Consider the following 7,109-nt stretch of genomic DNA (forward strand, 5'->3'; position numbering starts at 1 on the left):
GGCAAACCGTTTGACGCCTCAGGAGGGGGAAGCAGTGCTTCACCAACACAGTGCAGGTGTAGAGCTGATGACCTCAACTGGGGATGTTGTCGGACAGTGGAAGTCCAAAAGGGACCAAAGGCTCGCATTTTTGCTGTTCGCAGATGATGTTGATGATGTTGATGATGTGACCTGTAGCAGGTACTGGGGCAGTTTGCAATCAAGTGTGGAACGGCTGGGATAAAAATCAGCTCCTTTAAATTCGAGGCCATGGTTCTCGACTGGAAAAAGGTGGCTTGCCCTCTTCAGGTGGGTGGAGAGTCCCTGCCTCAAGTGGAGGAGTTCAAGTATCTCGGGCTCTTGTTCACAAGTGAGGGAAGGATGTATTAGTGAGCAGTCTGCATTGATGTGGTCGCTATATCATACTGTTGTGATAAAAAAGGAGCTGAGTCGAAAGGCAAAGCTCTTGATTTACTGGTCACGCTATACTCCTACCCTCACCTATGGTCATGAGCTTTGGGTAATGACCGAAAGGACAAGATGGCGGCTACAAGCGGTCAAAATGACCGCAGGGTGGTTGGGTGCTCCCTTAGGTGTTCGTCTCATTGGGAGGAGGCCCCATGGAAGACCCAGGACATGCTGGAGGGTCTATGTCTCTCAGCTGAACTGGGAACACCTTGGGATTCCCCCAGCAGAGCTGGAGGAGGTGTGTGTGGAGAGAGAATTTTGGGCCACCCTGCTCAAGCTACTGCCTCCATGACCCGGCCCCGGATAAAGTGGAAGCAAATAGATGGATGGACCTTAAAAGCATTATACACTTGTGCTCCTAGTGTTCCTGGTCACCCGACTGCCTAAGTGTCTGGCCTAGGTCAGCGGGGTCAAAGGTCACAGAAAGTATGTAGGGAAACTCGGCTGAACTTTGGGTGCTGTGTCTAGTTCTGTATTTGGTTTGTTCAATTATTCAGCCACATTCAAACTCAACTTTTTAGACCTAAAAGATTTATGAAAGTCAAAGTTAAATATTTTATGAATCATGGACATAGAGCTGAGTACATTTCTGTCTATATCTATTTAAAAAGTACCCTAAAGCATAAACTGTCTTTAAGTACAGTGACAGTAGTAATAATTTGTAAACATATAATCTATAGAATCTGAGTAAAGTAATGTGTCGGTTGTAACTCCTCCAACAAATTTAACAGGGCAAGCAAACAGGCAGTTTTTATATTTACTTGAACTGAGAAACATATTGTCTTTTCCTGACGATTCTGATCATACCTATTACATTATTACTGACAGAAGCTATTAGCTTTACTTTATAACTAAGTCTGTATTTTTTTTCTCTCTTTCACCCCTTCTCTTACCTCATCTGACCCCTGTTCGATGTCAGCAGCTTTGTTATTTAGTTAAATGTCATCTTTAGTTTTAATACAGGAAGTCATTAACCTGCACACTCTGAACCAATCATGTGACGCATTTTAGTGCAGTCCACTGTATGTATGGTAATCGCACATGTGGAAGTAAGTACTAAGTACAGTATGTTTCAGTCAGAGCTCATTATAAGTGTGAAACAAAATGGAGATGTGTTTGTTGTGAATTTATGAAACCATAATATAACACAGCATGTATTAAATATTCCAATGATTTGACTCTGAAAGGTTTCATTGGCCTTCAATGGAATTTAACTTGAGCATTTACAATTTTTAAAGGTGCAGTGCATAGCTTTTTTGTGGTGGATATATCTATGGAGATGTTCTGCTATATGGCATTAAACTTATCTAGCATTTTTAATTAATGCTGTTCGTATTGTTAAAAAGACCCTACCTGAATATGTAAAACTGGTTCTTGCTTCTCTGCAGATTTCACCCAGAACTTGGTCTTGTAGCACCACCTATATGTGTGTTTAATGCCATAATATGAAGTATTCTAGATAAAGCAGTTATTACAGTAAATAGGATTTGTGAAGCAGAGTAGAAAAGTTTTTTGTTGTTTTTTTTCATTAGAAAGATTGTGGATTGAATATGAGTATGATACTCAATCCACTGATACTCATATGGGAGGTGTATGGCAGTGTATGTCTGGTGGCGACAACAGAACAACAGATCCATTCCCAGAAAAGCTCTCAATAAGAATGACCTCATCTGTGCAGACATTGTTTTGGAGAAAGCTGCACATGTTTATTTGTATTTCAAACTCTGGTTAGCTTTTCTCTATTTAACTTGTTATGAGATTCTGTCTGAATTTAGCATCTTGCATGAACCGCTTACCACTTAGTTCTCAAAATGTTTGGTTGGTTGCTATAGTTTGTAATGACCACTGCAAAGTCACAGCAATGGCCATTTTACCTATTTATTTTTATTTATTTATTTATTAGTTTATTTGAATAGGGACAATGCACATTAATCGACATTTCTGTAAATGCGCCAGTATTAGCTATACAGCTAGTTTCCAACTGCAGTCCCTATGGCAAGATGTAAAATGCCACCACACATAAAATACAAGATTATAAAAAGTTAGTTTGGTAATTAGTAAAATGTTTTAAAAGTTAGCACAGGTAACTAGGCAATTAGTAAAACACTGTGATACAGACAGACAAAATCTACAGACAACACAGAACAGATGAGGCTGGCAGGCAGCACATGGCAGCACAATTTCACCTGTCTGCATATGTACATTTTTTTGATTATTAAGTATTATTATGGTACAGTTATTAGAGTGGTAGCTATTTTGTTACTTTAGGAATTTAGTCATAGTAAAGACATTCAATCTAAACAGGATTTTGAATGAAACTTTTGTGGCAGAACAAGCAATTTGTCACAAACATCCCAAGTCTACTTCTGGAAACCCAGTCTATGACTTAATGCTATAATGCAATAATCCATGTATGTTTGTTGATGGGCAGATACAAGCACCACCTGTGTATACTGTAAAAGAGCTGTGACCAGTTTCTATGTTTGAAGTGGTGGGACAGCACATTAGGTAAACCCAAAAACCATAACTGTGGCTCAAGTAGGATAAGGCTGCTGTCTGCAATAACAACAGAAAAGACAATAGGATGACCAGGCAAAATGAGAAAATGAGTCAGAGGGATTGGTCATCCGAATTATAACCATCCAATTTTGGCATAAAGTGGTTTCACAGAAGTGCCTTGTAAATCTGACCTGGTTAACCATATATCTGTCACTCAAAATTAAGTGAGTAGAAGTAACAATTCTAAGGCTCAAAGCATTCGGGCATTTATTTCTTTATGTGTGTTTTTATATCTTAAAAATACTGTGAATGGGATTGCCTCTCCACAGATATGACCTGTAACTTGGGTGTGCAAAAAATGTATTATATATCATGATACTACATTTTTTTGACAGTTTTAATATTGTGGGCTGCTGTATCGATCTACTACCATTAGCATTTTTTTTTATTATTTAGAAAAGTAAATTTATTTACAGTATGTAATACAGTCGGCATATTCTGTTTTGATTATTACATGACATATATTTCATAAATGGAATGTGCAGTAATGGAAATACTCCTGTAAAATGTATTTTGTTCCTTTTAAAACAGTAATATGTTAAAGAGACAGTGTGATTCAAAGCACCAGTCTACTCAGTCCATCGTTAATGTATAAAAAAACATTGAAGGAATCAAAATGGAATCTAGGCAATAACACTACCTTGCAATGACATAGCCCCAAGATCTAACAAGACATTGTTTTCTTGACCCATTACAGACCTTAAAAAATGAAATCAAATCAAATCAGTTATCAACATACAACAAATCAATGCTAATTTGAACCTTGTGAGATTTGACCTTTATTGTTCCCTCTCGATGTTTTCCTCACATGTTATGTTATGTGTACAGATGTTAATCAAGACCCCACCATAGATCTCCAGCGACATTGTTAGCAGGACTTCACCCCCCACTGCGATGCAGCTATCCTGATGGATGCTCTGCCTGGACTATGTTACTATCTCCATAACCCTGGCAGTGTCAAAGCTCTTATACCTTATCTCCCTTCTGCACACATCACAGCCTCCACAAGCTCAGGCTAATTGCCGCTGGCCGCAGCCGAGCCGGATCCATAACAGCGGGCAATCGGAGAAGCCAGCATTGGAAAACGATACTTATGTGGAGAGAGAGGGAGAGATGGTGAGTGGTGCAGAGGGATGATGTCATCTTTCTAATGGCACAGATTGGGTGGGGGTGAGAGGGGGTGAGGGAAATGGGGGAGGGGTGGGACGGGGGGCAGCTCCATTCATAGTGGCTCTGTATTGGAGCTCTCAATGATGTGATGTGATAGATATCCTCTCTGCGGGCTGACTCATGCTGCAATGAAAGCATTCTGCCCGTTTTAGTACCCAAAATGTCTAAACATGTCACCAATGGGAATATGGGCCATGGCTGGCAATTGATTGTACAAAATTAAGTCAAAGAAAATTTGAGTAGTCAAATCTTGGGACTGTTTTTGAAGCGTCGGTGTTGATTTTCAAGATTTGTTACATCAACAGTTACTCATTCATAATATAATATAACTATACTTACACACGTGGAAAAAAATTGTTGGTACCCTTCAGTTAATGAAAGAAAAACTCACAATGGTCACAGAAATAACTTGAATTTGACAAAAGTAATAATAAATAAAAATTCTATGAAATTTAACCAGTGAAAGTCAGACATTGCTTTTCAACCATGCTCCAACAGAATTATTTAAAAAGATAAACTCATGAAACAGGCCTGGACAAAAATTATGGTACCCTTAACTTAATATTTTGTTGCACAACCTTTTGAGGCAATCACTGCAATCAAACAATTTGTGTAACTGTCAATGAGACTTCTGCGAGCAGACTTCTCGTGGGCGAACTGCTCCTCAGGTTTGAAGGGTGCCTTTTCCAGACGGCATGTTTCAGAACAGCTGATGTGCCTTGGCACAAAAAGTTCCATTTTTGTCTCATCTGTCCAAAGGACATTCTCCCAGAAGCTTTGTGGCTTATAAACATGTAGTTTGGCAAATTCCAATCTGGCTTTTTTATGATTTGTTTTCAACAATTGTGTCCTCCTTGGTCATCTCCCATTAAGTCCACTTTAGCTCAAACAACAACGGATGGTGTGATCTGACACTGATGTTCCTTGAGCTTCAAGTTCCCCTTTAATCTCTTTAGAAGTTTTTCTGGGCTCTTTTGTTACCATTTGTATTATCTGTCTCTTTGATTTGTGATCAATTTTCCTCCTACGGCCATGTCCAGGGAGGTTGGCTACAGTCCCATGGATCTTAAATTTCTGAATAATATGTGCAAGTGTAGTCAGAGGAACATCAAGCTGCTTGGAGATGGTCTTATAGCCTTTACCTTTAACATACTTGTCTATAACTTTTTCCTTTGCTTCCTCTGGTCCATGTTGAGTGTGGTACACACCATGTCACCAAACAGCACAGAGACGACCTGTAGCCCTATATATAGGCCCATTGACTGAGTACAAGATTGTAGATACCAGTGATGCTAATTAGTGGACACATCTTGGATTAACATGTCCCATTGGTCACATTATTTTTATATGTCTTTTCTAGGGGTACCATAATTTTTCTCCAGGCCTGTTTCATGAGTTTATTTTTTTAAGTAATTATGTTGAAGCATCGTTGAAAGCAATGTCTGACTTTCATTGGTTAAATTTAATAGATTTTTTATTTATTATTATTTTTTGTCAGATTCAAGTTATTTCTGTGACTATTGTGAGTTTTCTTTCATTAACCGAAGGGTATCAACAATTTTGTCCACATGTGTATATCACTATTACTGTTCAACATCCCTTACTGCCTTATAGCAACGATTTTCTCCAAAAAATTTGAAATATTCATGTTTTTAAAAATTGTTTGGCTCTATTATGCAGCTTCACAACAAAACATAGTGTGACATGTGGATAAATGCTAATAGAGGTAAATGTAAACTTAGAGTGAAATGTGGTTTGATCCCTATTCTGCCAATGCATACAGTTGTTGATCCTTGGGTAAGATACTTTGCCAATCTTGCCTCCATTTTCTGTGATATGTTGATATGAACACAAGGCTCAAATTACAATTAATAGAGATTAGCCTACAACTGCAATCCACCATGTGTCAATGTCCCAACCAAATGCAAATGCTTTTTGGACCTCCATTTTTTTAACTCAACAATATGAGTTTTCCAACTTTCTGTTTACGTCTATTGCATAATAACTGTTTTGAAGCTTACATCATATGGAGGTAATGTGCAATAATACAAATTCTAAAGTTTCTGATCTATTTTTCTGCCTTGTTTTTCCAGAGAGCGACACTAAACACTTCGATGCTTGCACATGACAGGCGAAGGTGCGAGGATGTGAGGCACGACGCTAGTGTGAAAGTGATAGGCCCAGACGAGGTGTGAGCAGCGCACCAAAATAGAGGCAGTGAGAAGCTGTGGGGACACGGTGACAGGCGATCATTAAACCTGCAGCGCTACTTTAGCAATTTGGTGACATTATCACCAAGATTACAGACTTTTGAGACGAATTTAGTGACCTTTACTTTAAAGCCCCACCACGCGAGTTTTTAGCCAAATGACAGACTATAATAAAAGCATATGTTTTCATTATGGATTATTTTATTTCTCTAAAAAATCTTTAAAAGAACCTAGGGGAGGGTCTCCAATTGCTTGTCACCATGGAAATGTTATTGCCAGGCTAGAACTCTAGGGGTAATAATGGACTTGAGCTTTAACAGCCACATCAAATCAATAGCATCTGCAGCTTTTTAACATCTAAAAACATTGCAAAAATCAAAAGTATATTGTCTAACCCGACTTGAGAGACTTATCCATACATTTGTCTCCAGTAGGTTAAACTACTGGAGACAAATGCATGGATAAGTCTAAGGCCTGTTCACTGGCCTCTCCAAAGAAGCACTAAGATAGCTGCAGTACACCTAGAATGCTGCTTCTTGAGTCCTGACTAGAACTAGGAAGTACGACCACAGAAGTCCTGTGCTCAGGTCTCTGTACTGGCTTGCTATAGCTCAGAGAATAGACTTTAAAGCAGCCCTGCTTGTGTACAAGTCTCTCTATGGCCTAGCACCTCTGTACAAGTACATCTCTGACATGTTAGTGCCATATGAACCATCTTCAGCG

Source organism: Periophthalmus magnuspinnatus, chromosome 24, assembly GCF_009829125.3.
Source record: "Periophthalmus magnuspinnatus isolate fPerMag1 chromosome 24, fPerMag1.2.pri, whole genome shotgun sequence".
NCBI classification, from domain to species: domain Eukaryota; kingdom Metazoa; phylum Chordata; class Actinopteri; order Gobiiformes; family Gobiidae; genus Periophthalmus; species Periophthalmus magnuspinnatus.